Below are 21,229 nucleotides of genomic sequence, written 5' to 3'. Positions count from 1 at the left end.
GCAGGAAAAGGAATTATGGAATAGAAGCTGTTCTCCCTGACTGTGAGCCCCTGTTCTGGCTGAAAAATATACAGAGGTCCATCAGGGTAGAAAAGGAACAATCCCAAACCCCTCCAAGGAGTAGGAGGGTGCTAGGACATACAAAGTGGGTTGTTCACTCTAAAGGGACTGTCCAGGCTCTACTTCTTGGGATGGGGTTTGCAGTAGGCCCTAGATGACCTTCAAGGAATATCTGGATTTTGACATGTAGACCTGGGTCTTGTTGGAATCATTGTAGATTCCTATTGTAGTTATGGTGTGGATTTAAGCTGCATCTCTAAACACAGGTGCTAATTCCATTGTCTCTAAATGCATAGAATTGATAATTAAGGGGAGGGAGTTAATATTTTTCAGCATCTTTTGTGTGCTTCGCACTGTGCTAGATGCATCTCATTTAATCCTTCAATAGCACTGGGAAATAGATATTATTTCTATTTTACACATGAAGAAACTGAGGCTCAGAGAGGGCCTTGCTGAGAGTCGTGCAGCTAGGGATTGGTAGAGCTAGGATTATGAACTAGCTCTACCTGCTCTTTCCTCTGTAAAAGAGAGATTCAGAAACTGGCTGGGGGAGGATGTCAAAAATGAAGTTGTGGGCTTCCCTGGTGGCGCAGTGGTTGAGAGTCCGCCTGCCAATGCAGGGGACACGGGTTCGTGCCCCAGTCCGGGAAGATCCCATGTGCCGCAGAGCGGCTGGGCCCGTGAGCCATGGCTGCTGAGCCTGCGCGTCCGGAGCCTGTGCTCCGCAACGGGAGAGGCCACAACAGCGAGAGGCCCGCGTACCGCAAAAATACAAAAAAAAAAAAAAAAAAAAAAAAAAGAAGTTGTGAGCATTATAAAAAGCAAAATATGATATTGTCATGTGGACGTATTATAATTAAGCACTGAAAAAATTATCTAATTATGTTGAGGATTTTTTTTTCCATATTGGAAGCGTGCATTTCCTGCATGAACTTTGAAAATATATATATTCTATAACGTAGAAGTTTTACTTTGTATCTCAGTATTTACTGTACAGAAAAATTTACCAGTGAGCTCAAGGAAGTATGCCCGAGGTTGTTCATTGCAGAATTTCTATAAGAGTAAAAACAAAGCGAAATCAAACCAAACCAGCAAACAAAAACCCTGAAGCCCTGTTGATGAAAGAAGTAAGAGGAGAAATTTTTCAAAACAATGTGAAAAATTTCTTAGATCTGTATAAGTTTTCAGATTGAAAGGGACATCTAGTGTTCAACAAAATGAATACAAAATGACTCACAACAAGGTAGATTATCATGAAGTTTGAAGCATCACAATAAAGAAAACATCCTAAAAGCCTCTGGACAGAATAATGAGTCTCGTATAAAGAATCAGCGGTCAGAATGGCATTAGTCTTCTAAAAGCAGCACTGGAGGATTAGGTGTCAATTTAGCTGATGTGCATGGCCATGCTGAGAGGAGGTAAAGAGTTCTTTTAGTGAGTGTGAGGATGAATTATTGCTAGGTAGATAGAAAACAAAAGATAGGTAAAAGTGAGGCAATTATCAATTCCAAGAAAAATAGAGAGTTCTATAGAAAAAAAATCACATAATCATAGTACTATATATGCTATCAATGAACAGCACTTACAATAATGATAATAATTATTATTATATTTAATCAAGCATAAATATATTACTTATTGGGGATTTGGAGAGAAGAGAAATATATGCATATAAGGGGTGAATGGGGAAGGAGAACTAAATCTTCATCTTTCTAACAAGTCAATGGATAATATCTAAAACTGAAAAAAAAAAGAAAAGAAATAGCATTATATTTATCTTATTTAGTGCACCAGAAGAAATTCCTTTTCTGGGAAGTGGGATTCGGAGATGAGATGGGGAGCTGCAGAAGACTGCTGCTTTTATCTTAAAGCCTTGGGGTGATATTTTCCTTTTTAAAATACATGCTTCTATTAGTTTGAATGTTAAACTAAAATCAAAGCTCTTGCATGCTTATTGGAAACATTTGGAATGTAAAAATGTGTAAAAATGTAAACAAGATTACTCATAACTTATCACCCAGATATACCCACCGTTAGCGCTCAAAAGTATGATCTTCTAGTCTTATTTTCTTTCTGCTGAAACACACTTTATAGGATCATAAAGCATTTGAGTTTTATAGGCTTCTGTTACTATACAGCTCGTTTCTCCTCCCCCTCCCCTTCCCTCCCCCCTCCCTCCCCCCCTCCCTCTCTCTCACTCTCTCTCTCTCTCTGCCTCACTAGCTTTGAGGTGTTAAGAGGCCATGTGGGGAACCCCATGTGGCAGGGAACTGTGAGCAGCCTCTTGGAGCTGATGACATCCTTGACTGACAGCCAGCAAGAAGCTCTCGGTCCTACCAGAGGAAGGAATTGAATTCTGCCAACAACTTAAGTGAGCTTAGAAGTGAGTCCTTACCCACACAAGTCCCAGGTGAGACCACAGCCCCTGCCAAAACTCTGAAGTCTTTTGAGACTAATCAGAAGATCCAGCTAAAGTCATGCCCGAAGTCCTGGCATACAGAAACTGTGAGATAATAAATGTTTGTTGCTTTGAGCCATTAAGTCTGTGGTAGTATAATTACATGACAATAGAAAACTAACACTTGTTCTATTGGAGGAATTCACAATTTGAAGCACATCTTTGGGAGCAGACTATGTATAAGAATGTATAAAATTGGAGTATCCAGCATCATATTGCTCATGCTGGGGATGAAAGTCAAGGTATGCCATGCACCACCCCAGGAGAATAGCCCTGACCTTTCTGAACCAGTATCCTTTTGTTTTCGCTCTATGGAAGTGCTGACATGTCAGCTGTTTTTGCATGTGTGAAAGGATCTTACACAGAGGGCTCATGTCTTAGAACATGCACGTGGTGTTTGTACAGCAAAAATAATGTTGGTTTGCAGTACCTACGTATGTAGGATTTTACTAGAGCAGAGAGGCCTTGAAAAAACCTCCCAAGCCAACAAGCTTGTGTTTTCTTTTCAAAGAAAGACCAACCAAGCTTAATTTAAATCAAAAGAGAAGGTAACGGTGAAAAAAAGGGGAAAAAATTACATAAGCACGAGATAGCAAAAAGGAAAGTGGCAGGCAACATATGTGAAACTGGAGGAGTGAAAATTCAATGAAAATATAAGTGTAACTAATTGTTTCTCAGAAATGTGACTGATTTACCTCCCTATTAGCAGGAGGCCCTAGCTGAGTGCCTTTTAATTGAAACGAAAGAATGTACCTTGTATATGTCATCGTCACTTGCTTACTAAAGGGTCCTGTTCTCTTTCCAGCACGTGTGGCAAGAATTGGGATATGCTGAATTGGAAGAAGGAAAAAAAGTAAAAATATTAGCAAAATAGTTTAAAGGATAAGCTATAAGAGAAGATGGAAACAACTGACAGTGATCCAAAAGGGAAACATTAAGGCAAGAGGAAATGTTAATGTAGGCTAAAAACACTTCTGCCTGGGAAGAAAATGACAAATTCCCCTAAAGGGCGATTCACACGCAATAATAAGCATAGTAAGAGTTGAATGCACACCTACTGAATTAAACAACAAGAATATTGACTGAATTAAACCACAAGAATATTGAAAATGATTAGTTAGCATATGGGATCTTCATTGTACCAAACTTTTATTCATTCAGCAAATATTAGCATGCAGTAACTCTTTTATAGTTCACGGCAACTCCATGAGGTAAATAATGTTGTCATTCTCCATTTTACAGACAAGGAGGCTGGAAAAGCTTATGGAACTTGCCCAAATCGCATGGCTAGAAAGTAAAAGAGCTGGGTTTTGAATTCAGGACTCTCTGATCCTAATTTTCTCGCATTTAATATAAGAAATCTCAAGGGCTATGGTGGTAATAGAAAGGAAATGCAGGGCACAGCCTATGTTAAGAAATGCCCACGTGCAGATGGAAGGAAAGACAATGAGCTATTCTTAGGGGCTGAGGAGCACAGCAGTTGCAGAAAATGCCCCAGAGGGATGAGGCACCAAGATAGAGTGTGAGAACTGCTCTCAGGATAAAACAGTAAGAATTGTGGATCCCCTGTTCTTTGATTTTTAAAACCACTATGCCAATATTGGAGCAAATTAAAGAGATTACCTGCATCAGAATCACTTGGGAATCCTGTTAAAGTCCAGATCCCTGCACCAGACTTCAGACCATTTTTAACAAGCCACCATTGACTGGGATGCATACCAAAGCTAGAGAAAGATTCTGCACTAAGATGTGAGTAGGGGACACTCCTCACTTATAGTAACAACCATAGCGACAGAATGTGTTTGAGTAACACTGACAAGAAGGTTAGCTCACTGGGGAGCCCAAATCACATATTTATCCAGCCCAAATCCACGGCATGGGTAAAAAATTTTTTAAAGACCATGAATAAGGTGATCCCCCCACTCCACCCTAAACAACCCAAGCGAATGAATGAATGAATAAGACATGATATAAGCTGAAACATGTGCCCCTGGACTGGTCCCCCTGGATGAGGCTGCAGTGAATGGAGGTGAACACAGCACTGACTCTGCTGGGCATCCACAGCTGGATCACAAAAATAGAGGCTGGTGCATGTCCCGTCAGCAGTAGCCAAGCCAGAGGGAAGGCTGGGTGGACTGTCAATTTCAGAAACGCCAGAAAGGTGCCTGAAATTTGAGAATTTCTAGAACAAAAAAGATTCTATGCTTTTTTTATCTCTACATGTTGGATGTGTTTTTCATTCATGTTATTCTACATACAGCATGACTTTTGGTACAGGGTATCAAAGAAGTGGTCAAGCTGCTCATGAGATTGTGGCCAGTCTTGCCTCTTCTAGCTAGATAAAGGCTGTGGAACACTGGATTTCACCTTCTTCACTTAAAATTTTTTTCCAGCTTTATTGAGATGTAATTGACATACAACATTGTATACAATGTTTAAGAATACAATGTGTTGATATGATATAATTAATATGTTGCAAAATTATAACCACTGTAGTGTTAGCTGACACTTCCATCATGTCACATAATTGCCATTTCTCTTCTGTGGTAAAGACATTTCAGGTCTACTCAGTTAACAACTTTCAGGTATACAATACATTATTGTTAACTATAATCACCATGCTGAATGTCAGATTTCCAGAACTTCGTCTTCTAACTAGAAGCTTGTATCCTCACCTTCTTTGATTTTATACTTCCTGGTAAAAGGGTGAAATGCAGACTGTAGATGAAACAGAGAGATGACTTGTTAAGGAATCTAATGGACCCTTTCCTCTCTGCCATTTCTGTAGAAAGGTTTTATTCCAGCATCTGTATTTTATCCCAGCTTCTTACAAGTCTCTCTTAATACAGACCATTGCCTGAATCCCTGGAGCCCGTGTACTTCTAAGGCATCCCTGCGGTGTGTTTACTGTTATTACTCTAGCCAACAGACGTGAAACTGAGATGATATTTCTAGAAATAAAATGGCTCCTCATTTCCCTACCTGTCTCAGAATCACACTGGATCCTGAAACAAAGCCAGGAACACCACTCATAGCAACTCTCTAGCTGCAAGGAGATTTGTTTTCAAAGCACCTGACAAGCTACATCTGATTCATCCTCGAAACCGACTTGTCAGGGGAATAAACACCAAGTGTCGGAACTTCCCAAGAAATCTAGTGATGAAAAGCCCTTTAACAATGAACAAATTAAATTCAGTTCTAACGCCAGGAACAGAAAGAAAGCGAAATGAAGAGGCACAGAAGAGCAAGACCAGGTATGATTTTAGATAAGGCTGGAGATGAGTTAGACCGTTAACGAGAAACAGATACTTGAAGAGCTTTCAAGACAGCAGATGCCCAGGAGAAGGAGGCTGATCTGGGAAGGTCTTGCAGCCAGGAGAGGTACTTTGGTGCTGGCATTAGCTAACTTTTTATGAAAATATCCCATCCATGGACATCCACCAGACAATCATGTTTGCCCCTGCTTTTGCCACTCATGTCCTTGCTTTTTTTTTTCCAGACCTTCTATCCCAAGGCTGATATGTACACATCGTGATTTCTTTGTCTTGTTTCCACCTCCGCATTCCTCTCTAGTGCTGTCAGATCAAATAGACATGCTCTAAGTGACCACTCAATACTTCAGGCTTGAGGCTTCTCAAAGCCAACATGTTAGATGAGCTCTAACAGTCTAATGGTGTGATGGTTTCCATTAAGTACTGAATCTTGCCCTGTAGGGATGGAGCTAAGAAATGCATAAATTATTTAATGTAAGGACTTTGCTGATGACTGATAAAATCAAATTAGCTGCTTTGGGCTAAGGATGAATTTGAAACAGAATTCCCTCCTTTGAAGAGAGAGTGACAAATCTATTTGATAGGTCTGCATGTCAAGTTTCTTTGGTAGATAATTTAGCAGAATCCTTTGCTAGGCAAAGTGAATGAGATTGACTTAGGTTATGGACTAGTTTTTTTTTTTTCCTAAAATGTTTATTTTTGTCACATTATTAAACCCATACCCACCCATACACATTTTATTTTAAAAAGCAGAAAAAAAAAACCCTCATTCCTAATTCTAACAGTACAATAAAACTTGACATTTGGAGTATTTCCTTCTAGCCTTTTGTCTACATGGGTGTATAATATAGATATCTTTACAAAATAGAAGTCATTTTATATATATGGATATTTACTTTTTTACATATTTATTAAAACCTGATTTCAACTAGTATATAATAGGCCATATTCTGACTCCATTTTTGATTATTGTTTCAGGGTAATTATTCCACTAAAGGTTACAAATAGTTTTAAGTCTCTTAATATATGTTGCCATATTATTTTCCAAGAACTCTGACTCAACTTGTAATCCCAACAAGTAATATACGGGTTTTTAAGTTTTGGGAGGGTTGGGTATTAAAAACGTAGAATTCACTTCCTATGTGTAGATACTTTCCAAAATATTTACTAGGTGAAAATACTATCTCATTGCTTTTTGAATTGACTAATAAAATGTATTACTTTTTAGGCTTTTAAGTTACTTTTTTAAAAAAATTAATGTGTGAAGAGTTTTGCTTTGTTCTACTCCTTCCTGGCTACATGATTCCCTAAATCACTACCTGTGTAATTATGACTGGTGTAACCAAGAGTGTGTGTTTTGAAGTAAAAATGCATCACTTTTGTAACCTGAGTAGTTCCTTGGTCACATGTGATCTAGTCCTAGTGTGATTTCGTGTTTGAACAAACATGATACGGGAACCAAAATTAACAACAATTTAAAAAATATATAACTTTGTCTCTCTTAAAGAACATTTTTAAGATCTAATTTATAATCCATGCTAATACTTTTTAAATTATCCTGCTTATTCCTTTCTTTTTTACCCCATGGCTGCTTGAAAGCTCCCCCACCCCACCCCCGCTGCACCCCAGTGCATACTCTCCATCAAAAACTGTGTCCAGCAACCCATACCTCTTAGTCTTTGCCTTTTCTTTCTTTCTTTTTTTTTTTTTTTTTTGCGGTACGCGGGCCTCTCGCTGTTGTGGCCTCTCCCGTTGCGGAGCACAGGCTCCACACGCGCAGTCTCAGCGGCCATGGCTCACGGGCCTAGCCGCTCCGCGGCGTGTGGGATCTTCCCGGACCGGGGCACGAACCTGTGTCCCCTGCATCGGCAGGCGGACTCTCAACCACTGCACCACCACAGAAGCCCAGTCTTTGCCTTTTATATCACATCCCCCTTCCTCCTGACACGCTGATCTTAATTTCCTCTACCCAGACTCCAAATTTGGTATCAAAAAGTCTCGAATCATGTTGCCAAAGAACTCTGTTTGATGGAATGATAAGACGCACAGGTGCACATTGACTTATGTTTTCTTTATGCTGGCTTTCTGAACGCTACTAGCTGTCAATGTGTAACTGCCAATATGGCTTTGCAGAAAATTATCAGTGTTTGCACAGCAGAGCCCCATCTCAAACCAAGTTAGCACTTGCTGATGGCCAATAAAAAAAATAAATTTCTTTTTGAATTTTATTTTATTTATTTTTTTATACAGCAGGTTATTAGTTATCTATTTTATACATATTAGTGTATACATGTCAATCCCAATCTCCCAATTCATCGCATCACCACCCGCTCCCCGCCACTTTCCCCCCTTGGTGTCCATACGTTTGTTCTCTACATCTGTGTCTCTATTTCTGCCCTGCAAACCAGTTCATCTGTACCATTTTTCTAGGTTCCACATATATGTGTTAATATACAATATTTGTTTTCCTCTTTCTGACTTACTTCACTCTGTATGACAGACTCTAGATCTGACCACGTCTCTACAAATGCCCCAATTTCATTCCTTTTAATGGCTGAGTAATATTCCATTGTATATGTGTACCACATCTTCTTTATCCATTCCTCTGTTGATGGGCATTTCAGTTGCTTCCATGTCCTGGCTATTGTAAATAATGCTGCAATGAACATTGGGGTGCATGTGTCTTTTTGAATTATGGTTTTCTCTGGGTATATGCCCAGTAGTGGGATTGCTGGGTCATATGGTAATTCTATTTTTAGTTTTTTAAGAAACCTCCATACTGTTCTCCATAGTGGCTGTAGCAATTTACATTCTCACCAACAGTGCAAGAGGGTTCCCTTTTCTCCACACCCTCTCCAGCATTTGTTGTTTGTAGATTTTCTGATGATGCCCATTCTAACTGGTGTGAGGTGATACCTCATTGTAGTTTTGATTTGCATTTCTCTAATTATTAGTGATGTTGAGCAGCTTTTCATGTGCTTCTTGGCCATCTGTTTGTCTTCTTTGGAGAAGTGTCTATATAGGTCTTCTGCCCATTTTTGGATTGGGTTGTTTGTTCTTTTAATATTGAGCTGCATGAGCTGTTTATGTATTTTGGAGATTAATCCTTTGTCCATTGCTTCGTTTGCAAATATTTTCTCCCATTCTGAGGGTTGTCTTTTCATCTTCTTTATGGTTTCCTTTGCTGTGCAAAAGCTTTTAAGTTTCATTAGGTCCCATTTGTTTATTTTTGTTTTTATTTCCATTACTCTAGGAGGTGGATCAAAAAGGATCTTGCTGTGACTTATGTCAAAGACAGTTCTTCCTATGTTTTCCTCTAAGAGTTTTATAGTGTCCGGTCTTACATTTAGGTCTTTAGTCCATTTTGAGTTTATTTTTGTGTATGGTGTTAGAGAGTGTTCTAATTTCATTCTTTTACATGTAGCTGTCCAGTTTTCCCAGCACCACTTATTGAAGAGACTGTCTTTTCTCCATTGTATATCCTTGCCTCCTTTGCCATAGATTAGTTGACCATAGGTGTGTGGGTTTATCTCTGGGCTTTCTATTCTGTTCCATTGATCTATATTTCTGTTTTTGTGCCAGTACCATATTGTCTTGATTACTGTAGCTTTGTAGTATAGTCTGAAGTCACAGAGTCTAATTCCTCCAGCTCTGGTTTTTTCCCTCAAGACTGCTTTGGCTATTCGGGGTCTTTTGTGTCTCCATACAGATTTTAAGATTTTTTTGTTCTAGTTCTGTAAAAAATGCCATTGGAAATTTGATAGGGATTGCATTGAATCTGTAGATTGCTTTGGGTAGTATAGTCATTTTCACAATATTGATTCTTCCAATCCAAGAACATGGTCTATCTCTCAGTCGTTTTTATCATCTTTAATTTCTTTCATCAGTGTCTTTTAGTTTTCTGCATACAGGTCTTTTGTCTCCCTAGGTAAGTTTATTTCTAGGTGTTTTATTCTTTTTGTTGCAATGGTAAATAGGAGTGTTTCCTTAGTTTCTCTTTCAGATTTTTCATCATTAGTGCATAGGAGTGCAAGAGATTTCTGTGCATTAATTTTGTATCCTGCTACTTTACCAAATTCATTGATTAGCTCTAGTAGTTTTCTGGTGGCATCTTTAAGATTCTCTGTGTATAGTATTATGTCATCTGCAAACACTGACAGTTTTACTTCTTTTCCAATTTGTATTCCTTTTATTTCTTTTTCTTCTCTGATTGCCGTGGCTAGGACTTCCAAAACTATGTTGAATAAAGCAGTGAGAGTGGACATCCTTGTCTTGTTCCTGATCTTAGAGGAAATGCTTTCAGTTTTTCACCATTGAGAATGATGTTTGCTGTGGGTTTGTCGTATATGGCCTTTATTATGTTGAGATAGGTTCCCTCTATGCCCACTTTCTGGAGAGTTTTTATCATAAATAGGTGTTGAATTTTGTCAGAAGCTTTTTCTGCATCTATTGAGATGACCATATGGTTTTTATACTTCAGTGTGTTAATATGGTGTATCACATTGATTGACTTGCATATATTGAAGAATCCTTGCATCCCTGGGATAAATCCCACTTGATCATGGTGTATGATCCTTTTAATGTGTTGTTGGATTGTGTTTGCTAGTATTTTGTTGAGGATTTTTGCATCTATATTCATCAGTGATATTGGTCTGTAATTTTCCTTTTTTGTAGTATCTTTGTCTGGTTTTGGTCTCAGGGTGATGGTGGCCTCATAGAATGAGTTTGGGAATGTTCCTTCCTCTGCAATTTTTTGGAAGAGTTTGAGAAGGGCGGTGTTAGCTCTTCTCTAAATGTATGATAGAATTCACCTGTGAAGCCAACTGGTCCTGGACTTTTGTTTGTTGGAAGATTTTTAATCACAGTTTCAATTTCATTACTTGTGATTGATCTGTTCATATTTTCTATTTCTTCCTGGTTCAGTCTTGGAAGTTTATACCTTTCTAAGAATTTGTCCATTTCTTCCAGGTTGTCCATTTTATTGGCATAGAGTTGCTTGTAGTAGTCTCTTAGGATGCTTTGTATTTCTGTGGTGTCTGTTGTAACTTCTCCTTTTTCATTTTTAATCTTATTGATTTGAGTCCTCTCCCTCTTTTTCTTCATGAGTCTGGCTAATGGTTTATTAATTTTGTTTATCTTCTCAAAGAACCAGCTTTTAGTTTTATTGATCTGTCCTACTGTTTTCTTTGTTTCTATTTCATTTATTTCTGCTCTCATCTTTATGATTTCTTCTACTAACTTTGGGTTTTTTTTTTGTTGTGGTTTTTTTGGGGGTTTTTTTTGCTGTGTTGGGTCTTCGTTTCTATGCGAGGGTTTTCTCTAGTTGTGGCAAGTGGGGGCTGCTCTTCATCGCGGTGCGTGGGCCTCTCACTATCGCGGCCTCTCTTGTTGTGTAGCACAGGCTCCAGACACGCAGGCTCAGTAGTTGCGGCTCACGGGCCTAGTTGCTCCGCGGCATGTGGGATCCTCCCAGACCAGGGCTCGAACCCGTGTCCCCTGCATTAGCAGGCAGATTCTCAACCACTGTGCCACCAGGGAAGCCCTAACTTTGGGTTTTGATTGTTCTTCTGTCTCCAGTTCCTTTAGGTGTAAGGTTAGATTGTTTATTTGAGATTTTTCTTGTTTCTTGAGGTAGGCTTGTATTGCTATAAACTTCCCTCTTAGAACTGCTTTTGTTGCATCCCATAGGTTTTGGATCATTGTGTTTTCGTTGTCATTTGTGTCTAGGTATTTTTGGTTTCCTCTTTGATTTCTTCAGTGATCTCTTTGTTATTTATTAATGTATTGTTTAGCCTCCATGTGTTTGTGTTTTTTACATTTTTTTCCCTATAATTCATTTCTAATTCATAATGTTGTGGTCGGAAAAGATACTTGATATGATTTCAATTTTCTTAAATTTACTGAGGCTTGATTTGTGACCCAAGATGTGATCTATCCTGGAGAATGTTCCATGCACACTTGAGAAGAAAGTGTAATCTGCTGTTTTTGGATGGAATGTCCTATAAATATCAATTAAATCTATCTGGTCTATTATGTCATTTAAAGCTTGTGTGTCCTTATTAATTTTCTGTTTGGATGATCTGTCCATTGGTGTAAGTGAGGTGTTAAAGTCCCCCACTATTATTGTGTTACTGTCAATTTCCTCTTTTTTAGCTGTTAGCAGTTGCCTTATGTATTGAGGTGCTCCTATGTTGGGTGCATATATATTTGTAATTGTTATATCTTCTTCTTGGATTGATCCCCAATCAGTATGTAGTATCCTTCCTTGTCTCTTGTAACATTCTTTATTTTAAAGTCTATTTTATCTGGTATGATTATTGCTATGCCAGCTTTCTTTTGAATTCCATTTGCATGGAATATCTTTTTCCATCCCCTCACTTTCAGTCTGTATGTATCCCTAGGTCTGAAGTGGGTCTCTTGTAGACAGCATATATATGGGTCTTGTTTTTGTCTCCATTCAGCAAACCTGTGTCTTTTGGTTGGAGCATTTAATCCATTCACATTTAAGGTAATTATCAATATGTATGTTCCTATTACCATTTTCTTAATTGTTTTGGGTTTGTTTTTGTAGGTTCTTTTCTTCTCTGTGTTTCCCACTTAGAGAAGTTCCTTTAGCATTTGTTGTAGAGCTGGTTTTGTGGTGCTGAATTCTCTTAGCTTTTGCTTATCTGTAAAGCTTTTGATTTCTCTGTCGAATCTGAATGAGATCCTTGCCTGGTAGACTAAGCTGGGTTGTAGGTTCTTCCCTTTCATCACTTTAAATATATCATTGCCACTCCCTTCTGGCTTGTAGAGTTTCTGCTGAGAAATCAGCTGTTAACCTTATGGGAGTTCCCTTGTATGTTATTTGTCATTTTGCCCTTGTTGCTTTCAATAATTTTTCTTTGCGTTTAATTTTTGTCAATTTGATTACTATGTGTCTCAGCATGTTTCTCCTTGGGTTTATCCTGTCTGGGTCTCTCTGTGCTTCCTGAGCTTGGCTGGCTATTTCCTTTCCCATGTTAGGGAAGTTTTCGACTATAATCTCTTCAAATATTTTCTCGGGTCCTTTCTCTCTCTCTTCTCCTTCTGGGACCCCTATAATGCAAATGTTGTCACGTTTAACGTTGTCCCATAGATCTCTTAGGCTGTCTTCATTTCTTTTCGTTCTTTTTTCTCTATTCTGTTCTGTGGCAGTGAATTCCACCATTCTGTCTTACAGGTCAGTAATCTGTTGTTCTGCCTCAGTTATTCTGCTATTGATTCCTTCTAGTGTATTTTTCATTCCAGTTACTGTATTGTTCATCTCTGTTTGTTTGTTCTTTAATTCTTCTAGGTCTTTGTTAAACATTTCTTGCATCTTCTCGATCTTTGCCTTATTCTTTTTCTGAGGTCCTGGATCACGTTCACTCTCGTTATTCTCAATTCTTATTCTGGAAGGTTGCCTATCTCCATTTCATTTAGTTGTTTTTCTGGAGTTTTATCTTGTTCCTTCATCTGGTACATAGCCCTCTGCCTTTTCACATTGTCTATCTTTCTGTGAATGTGATTTTTGTTCCACAGGCTGCAGGATTGTAGTTCTTCTTGCTTCTGCTGTCTGCCCTCTGGTGGATGAGGCTATCTAAGAGGCTTGTGCAAGTTTCCTGATGGGAGGGACTGGTGGTGGGTAGAGCTGGGTGTTGGTCTGGCGGGCAGAGCTCAGTAAAACTTTAATCAGCTTGTTTGCTGATGGGTGGGGCTGGGTTCCCTCCCTGTTGGTTGTGTTTGGCCTGAGGCGACCCAACACTGGAGCCTACCTGGGCTCTTTGGTAGGGCTAATGGTGGACTCTGGGGGGTCTTATGCCTAGGACTACTTCCCAGAACTTCTGCTGCCAGTGTCCTTGTCCCCACGGTGAGCCACAGCCACCCCCCACCTCTGCAGAACCTCCAACACTAGCAGGTAGGTCTGGTTCAGTCTCCTATGGAGTCAGTGCGCCTTTCCCTGGGTCCCGGTGCGCACACTGCTTTGTGTGTGCCCTCCAAGAGTGGAGTCTCTGTTTCCCCCAATCCTGTCGAAGTCCTGCAATCAAATCCCGCTAGCCTTCAAAGTCTGATTCTCTAGGAATTCCTCCTCCCGTTGCCGGACCCCCAGGTTCGGAAGCCTGATGTAGGGCTCAGAACCTTCACTCTGGTGGATGGACTTCTGTGTTATAAGTGTTCTCCAGTTTGCCTGTCACCCACCCAGCAGTTATGGGATTTGATTTTATTGTGATTGTGCCGCCCCTACCGTTTCATTGTGGCTTCTCCTTTGTCTTTGGATGTGCGGTATCTCTTTTGGTGAGTTCCAGTGTCTTCCTGTCGATTGCTCAGCAGTTAATTGTGATTCCGGTGCTCTCGCAAGAGGGAGTGAGCGCATGTCCTTCTACTCCGCCATCTTGAACCAATCCTCTTTCAAAATAAAAAAAATTTTAAGTCATGATTAGATGGCTACTACATTCAAGGTATTGCACTATATGCTCAAGGACAAGGGACATTTGCAAAGATGGAGACTATCTGTTTCCTGTTCTCTAGGTGTCTTCAGTTGGGAAGAAGAAAGCCATAAACATCGAGAGAAAACCCTATCTATCAAAGTAAAATGTATTAATTATGCATTCCAAGAGAAATGCTTTAGAAAGGTCATAGCCACTAGACCAGTGCAATAAGACTATAAAACATATTCCTCCAGCCTCTTTCTTCAAACAAGACACATTCATCCCAGATTGAAAGATATGGCAGCAGGGTCTCCAGCTTGAAACTTTTCAATGTAGTCTGGTCCAGAGAAGGTGGTCTCAAATTTTGGATTCTCCAAAAGTGGTTTTGGTATAGTTAATAGAGATGCTACCAAAAAACCTAAAACGGAAGACGTGCCCATTGTATCCTTTGTTTATTGACTATCTACTATGTGCCATGTACTGTGCAATTCGCTGGGAATATCTTTGTGCACACAACAGAGATGGCTGTTGCTTTTCTGCAGTTTCCAGGGGGTATATTCTGTAAATTGGCCTCCATTTTGGCACTAGTTAACCTTGTTTTCCATTTCCCTGATCTTTCATACTCGTGTTTTCTTTGTTTCATTTTTTTCCCATATTATATGTTTCTTTGTAAGATGCCATAAATTCCTAACACAAGCTGGTTATAAACAACAGAAGAATGTTTCTAGTTAGTCACGTGCCAGCATTTTTTGCCTTGTACTTGATTAGCTACTTGAGGACAGGGTTTCTGTCTCCCTAATTAGAACATGGTATTTCTTTTTGTATTTGTCTTAATACTCAGCGTTGTATGCAGTATACTTCCCAATAAATGTTTGTAGATATAATTTGTCCCACTAAAATAGTTTCTATAAGCACTGCCCCTGATTAAAACAGCAGTTCTGCAATCACTCAGGCAAGAGGCTTTGAAATATCCAAAACAATGTATTTGCACAGGAAATCTTGGGTTTAAAAACTCTGCTGGATTGTGAATAGATAAGAGTCACCCAAACCAGCTAGCTTGATTTTCAGGGAACAAACAGGTGGTTAATAGTTTATTACAATTACTGAGAACCAAGAAGAAAATGGTCTCACTCAAAGAAGAAGTTTTACAGACTCCAGCTGAAGTTCGGGATCAAGAGGAAAAGTAAGGCTGTTGAAGGAGTGAACTGGATGATATATCTTGCCCAGTTTCCATTTGACACCCAAAGGGAAGGAAATTAGAAATGAAAAGGTTCGGCTTTTCTTTGGAAATGATCCTTCCCTGGTTGGACTTTGCAGGGAGTGTTAATGAAGTGATTCCAAGTGGAAAACACAGGCGGCTGACCCAAGACCTGATCAACACAGTATGCATTCAGTTTGATGCAGTGAGCATTTCCCCCGTGTGTTCTGTATAAGACAGTGCCCCAGGCAAGATGAGAATGTGAGGGAGATAGAAGAATGTGGGGGAGGCAAAAATGAACAAATGCACAAAAGAGATGTATTCTGGCCCTAGGAATTGGGGAGGAGCTCGTGGAGAAGGCTTTGGAGGAGGGGTGTCAGAGAGCCAGGCAGAAATGGAAGGATGGGCATTATTCCAAGAGGAGGAAACCTTGAGTACAAAGGCATGGTGATGGAAAATGTGTTCTGTGTTTGGTAAGGGGGGTTGTATGGCTGGACCATTGGGGTGATGTCAAATTACCAAAGTATTAAAATATTTGGAGACATATGGGTGACTGAATTACATGCTCTGGTTCCACAGAGATGTTTGGAGTCCTGACACAGTGTGATCCAGACCAGGGAACCTTCTCTCATGCATTACATGTGGGTACTAGGGGACCACATGGAAGTTCATCCGTCTCCACTTCCTCCCTCTACCCTCAGCTAAGCCAGGACTGTTTCTACAAACCTCCTGGGAAGGAGGGAACTAAAACTGTGATGTCATCCATATGGATGAGTGGTTCTTAAGATACATTCAGTGAAATCCTAAGGTTCCTTTGGAAACATCTCAGGGTTCCCCTGGAATGCAGAGACATAAATAAGCAAAATGGGGGTGAAGTACGAGCAGGCACTTATCCCATTTCAAAGAGAGCAGATCTACATTGGTCTATTTTATGTATTAGGCCTCTGCATAAGACTTTATTTGGAAAAAAAAGAATTCCATGCCAACAAAACAAACAACAACAATAAAATACTTTTATATCTGAATAATCAGAAAACCACAGCAAACCTGTGGAAATGGGAGGAGGCATGGTAGGTGTCAAGGGCGATGGACATAGAAAGGCAGGCAGTGATATTAATTATCAGAATAATTGCTTTTTAAAAATATTAGGCATTGATTTGAATTTGCTTGGAGGGGAGAAATTTCAAATCTATAGCTAAGTATAACTTGGAATTGTATGATTTTACCTTTCTGAAAGAAATGAAAGAACCCACTGCATGGAGAGAGAAGGCATATTTCTCTTGGCATGGGCAAGCCATTATAGGCAAACTTCAGTAATAATATCTATATATATTGAGAGCTTACTCAATGCCAGCCACTATGCTAAGCATTTTTATGTCCATTCATATCTAGTCTTTACCTCAAATCTATAAAGTTGTCATTGTTTTTATCTATATTTCTTCATAATAAGGAAACAAGGCTCAGAAACTTCAGTAACGTCCCTCAAATCGCACAGTTAATAATAATTAATAATAGGGGTAATTAATAACAATAGGAATAGCTGATGGAGACCATGTAAGGAGTTTCCAACTCATCCAAGTCCAATTTCAAAAGCAAACACTGACTATGGGACACAAGATCACTTGGTTATACTGGAAAATTCCACAGGAAGAAATTCATCCATCTGCCACAGCTACTGCAATCTTTGGATCTTTTGTTTTATGACTCTTTCTTATCTCTTGTCTCCTTTCCCCTCATGGACTATAATATAGTTTCTTAAGCAATGAGATGGATGAGATATACCAAGCTTTTATATGCAAAATATGTGATTTATGGGGTTGTAATTATATTTTAATTATTATCAAAAATTTCTCTTTCTTTATGACAATCACCCTCAAAGCTGCAAATAAATATATTAAAGTTTTTTATCTTAATTCTATTACAAATCAAATATTCCATTCCAGATATTTCAGGGCCAATATCTCTTTCTTTCTTTCTTGTGCCTAATCTCTTAGCTTCAGTAACTCATTGTTAAATGGAAATAATCAGGCCTGTCTTAAAGAGTGGCATGACAATGAAAGATAATGTCTATAAAATGTCTCCTTTAGGGCCTGATCCATGATAGGCACTTTGTGTTACAATGTTGATAATAATATTAATGCACGTGTCTTTCCTTTACTTGGAGAAGCTGTCCTGTTTAATTGAAAGTTATTTCACTGGATTGTGTCTGTTACTTTGCAGGTACTGTATACATTTGATGATCTAGGATTTAAGTCCATGGCCCTTCCATTACCGAGAAGTAGAACGGAGGCAGCATGGGGCTTGCTGGTGCAGACATCTCATCATTCCAAGCAGTGGTAGCCACCAAGAAGAAAGGAGATGAGAAGGTGAAGCAAAAAAGAAGGGAGGAAGGGAAAGAGGAAAGGTACAGATATACAAGAAGCTAAAGGGAAGAGCAGAGCCAACGAGGGCTTTCCACTCTTCACCGACAATGGCAAAATGCCTTCTCATCTGAATGGCTCCCATGCTTCACTCCATTGGAGAACTTCCCTTCTCTCACCCCTTCAGTCTACACTCGGGCTCTTTGCAGGCACCTCTTCTCCCACCTCCTCTGCCTGCCCCCGGCTGAGCAGAGTGCCCCTCCTGTGCATTGTGCATTCTGCCATGCTTTGTTCTGCCCACTAGGCTGGATCGTGTGGCAGAAGCCCCATCAGTGTCTGCTGAGCTGGACTGCTAAAAGGTTCTGCACCTCTCACAGATCCAGGGTGTAAACTGAAGAGTATATACTTCCTGGGGATGAGTTCACATCACCCAAGTCTATGCAACTGACACAAGCACACTGGTTGAAATACGTATTGGTGATATCTTTGGCATTGCTCAGAACAGGTACAGCAGTTGTTAAAAGCTGTCTTTTGCTTGCTGTGTTGTGAATTGGTTCGGTCAGGGCAGAACTGAAGCACACATCCCAGAGATGGTTGTGGAAAGCACCAGATCTCCTTATGAAAATCACCTTCTAGCTCCCAGGGCCCTTGTCCTGCTGATCTGCCAGGTCAGGAATTCTGCAAGTTGTCAAAAGTGAAACCTCAGTGGCCTGGAGCTGCAGTGCAGCTCTGGGTAGTAATCCTGGGTAGTAATCCCTTGTCAAAAGGCAGCAAGGTGGGCGGGGAGGGGAGCTAAGCACTGTTGAAGTGGACAGGCTTCTCATACAATGTACCTGCTGCCCTCTCACTGTCTGCCTTACCTCCACACCTTCCAGAGTAGGGACCAATCAGATCACGGCTCTCATTACCCACCCAGTCTCAAGTGCTTTACATTGTGACAATGTCCCAGGCTCAGCAACATCTAAGCAGTTAGCAGCATTAGGGCAGGGGACATAAAGAACTTGGCCTGAGCCTGCTTTGTTTATGGAGGAGGGGCTTATAATCTGTGTCCTGCAAATCTGCATGTACAGCAACAAGATATATTTCAAAGGTCCACGGGTCATCTGACCACATAGGTAATTGAGTCCAAAGGGTCTTTGAGCTGATAACTGTCAAAGGAAAGCCTCTCGGAATAACTTCTCTAGAGCTGCCCTTTAAATTAGGAAATCTGTCTATAGCAGGTTTTCTCAAACTCTCAGATAATGCTTTGTCACGGGGGCTGTCCCACGCATCGTAGGATGTTTGGCAGCCTCCCTGGCTTTTACCCACTAGATGCCAGTAGCCTCACCCTCTTCCTCCCAGCAGTGACAACCAAAAATGTCTCCAGACACTGCCAAGTGTTCCGTGGGGAAGAAGATTGCCCCCAGTGAAGAACCACTGGTGGTAACTCACATGTCTAGCTATGAAATGAAACCTCACTCAAATACAGTCTGAGCTACCCTGATAATCCTGAATCTAGTTGTGCTTTCAAATGACTTCAGATTGGTTACACTTCTCCCCAAGCCTGGTGCCAGTGCAGCAACTCATTCTAAACTATCCAAGCTCACTGAATCCAACCAGCCCAAGCTCCCCCTCGAGCCAGTGTTGACATACATGAGAACAGCTTCTTCAGGTTCATTCATTAAATCAACAAATATTTATCAAACAATATGCCAGGTTATAGAGTTTTGAAAAGATCCACCTGAAGTTTCTCATGAGGTAAAGTCCCTTTCCTGTCTCAAAGGAAAGAAAAACCATAACAATATTTTTAAGCTGCCAACTTCTGTGCTTCTGTACTGTTTCTGGACAATTTGATCACTTTTTATCCTTGGGCCCAATTATCCCTCTGCCTGTTTATGGCTTTGCTTCCCATCTCTGTAGTAACAGGAGCTCACCATGATGCTTTGTAGTTATCATCACTGACAGCCTTTCCCCAGATAGCGGCATCCAGAAAACCAGAAACAAGGGCAAACCAGTGATGGAAGGCCTATGGCTTGCCAGATGCTACTCTTCTGCAAGAGCAACACACCAGCAATGATTTTGATCCAAAGGTAGCATTAGACATAGACAAAGAAACTGTAAATGTAATCATACAAAATAGGAGAAAAATACATGCAGAACGAGATGGCCACCTGGGAAGGCAAAGGACGGATGTTAAATAGTCAAGGGAGGTCAGTAGATAAAATATTTAGAGGACACGCCTACAGTTTAGGGTGACAGTGTATTTCAATAATCTGGGAAGTGACCCTTTGCCCTTAAAAGTTACTCTCTTCTGCTGCTGCATCATCTTAGCACTTTAGGCACAAGTCTGCTATGGCCTTTACCCATGTTGCCTTACCTTACCAAGAGCTTTTCTTTGTTTTCTTCCCCACCAGTCCAGAGCGGGCCGTTGCTTATCCATCTCTGCATGTCCCCAGGAGGCAGTTCTTCTCTCTGCGCACCTCTGACACTTGGGACTAGAGCTGGCCTCCATTTGGCCAGTAGGTAAGACACATTTTACTCATTCTACTCACTGTGATTTCCCCACTGATAGTGTTTGACTCTCAGCTTCCATCCTAACTAGGGCTAGTTCCTCAACCATTCTCTCCAAATTGGTAAATCTGTGCCCTAGAGAGGAATACATTAGAATATATAAGCTTGACCATTATTTCTTAGTTCAGGGCCAGTATTAATCCTAATAGGCATTTCGTCATAACATGCTTCTCAAGCAGAGAGTCTGTTGGTGTGACTGGGAATCAGAGGGTCATCACAAAGTCCTCAAGAGAAGGATGATAAATAAAGTGATGGACAGAAGACAGAATGCTCACACCTGGTCCAGGCACCAGTCCGGTTAATATCCTGCCTCGTCTTTCACACCATGATTTGTACTCCCTATAGAGACATGAAACAGCATATGAGGGAAAGTACCTTGGGTCAAATAAAACAGCATGGATAAAAAGTCCTCCTGTGTGTAGAGCCATTCTCCTCTGAGCCTTGACTATAAATCCAAATAACAGCACCTGCATCTTTCCAATGCAAAAGGAAGTTGTGACGGTCAGGAATCAACCTAAGAGTTTTAACCTCAAGAGGCCAAAATGTTACTACTAGGAGTATTATTGTCTTACTCATATAGTCAACAGTTATTTCTCAGTAGATGGTATTCTGGGGGCATAGTGCTAGGTGGGCATTAAGGAGGACACACAGGTTAACGAGACCCTGCCCCTACTCCCGAAGGGCTTACCGTGAAGCTACTCAGCGGGGGCTGCATGGACTGTGCCTGGCCTGGGGGTTGTTTGTGACCCTCCACAATGGATAAGAAGAAAAACCGAGAGCAAGCATTTAGAAACTTGTACAGCAAGTAATATCATGTGTGTTGAATCTGATAACAAAAATTCAAGTTTGCCTTTTATGTCTCATTTTTAATTCATTTTCAGTACTGATTATGTTTTATAAAG

General features: G+C 40.3%; 1 long non-coding RNA gene across 1 annotated transcript in view; it reads left to right on the top strand.

The window, feature by feature from the left end:
• The window catches only part of LOC117200687 (uncharacterized), a 200,622-nt gene that overhangs the window by 26,423 nt on the left and 152,970 nt on the right, over positions 1 to 21,229 (top strand). The window contains exons 4-8 of the long non-coding RNA XR_007479468.1: positions 2,284 to 2,470; positions 3,324 to 5,772; positions 13,617 to 13,708; positions 17,638 to 18,282; positions 20,171 to 20,279. This is a non-coding gene — a long non-coding RNA (uncharacterized LOC117200687). The remainder of the gene's footprint in view (positions 1 to 2,283; positions 2,471 to 3,323; positions 5,773 to 13,616; positions 13,709 to 17,637; positions 18,283 to 20,170; positions 20,280 to 21,229) is intronic.

This window comes from Orcinus orca, chromosome 10, assembly GCF_937001465.1.
Source record: "Orcinus orca chromosome 10, mOrcOrc1.1, whole genome shotgun sequence".
NCBI classification, from domain to species: Eukaryota; Metazoa; Chordata; class Mammalia; order Artiodactyla; family Delphinidae; genus Orcinus; species Orcinus orca.
The sequence above is the reverse complement of the archived record's forward strand: the minus strand, read 5'-3'. Positions and strand labels throughout refer to the sequence as shown.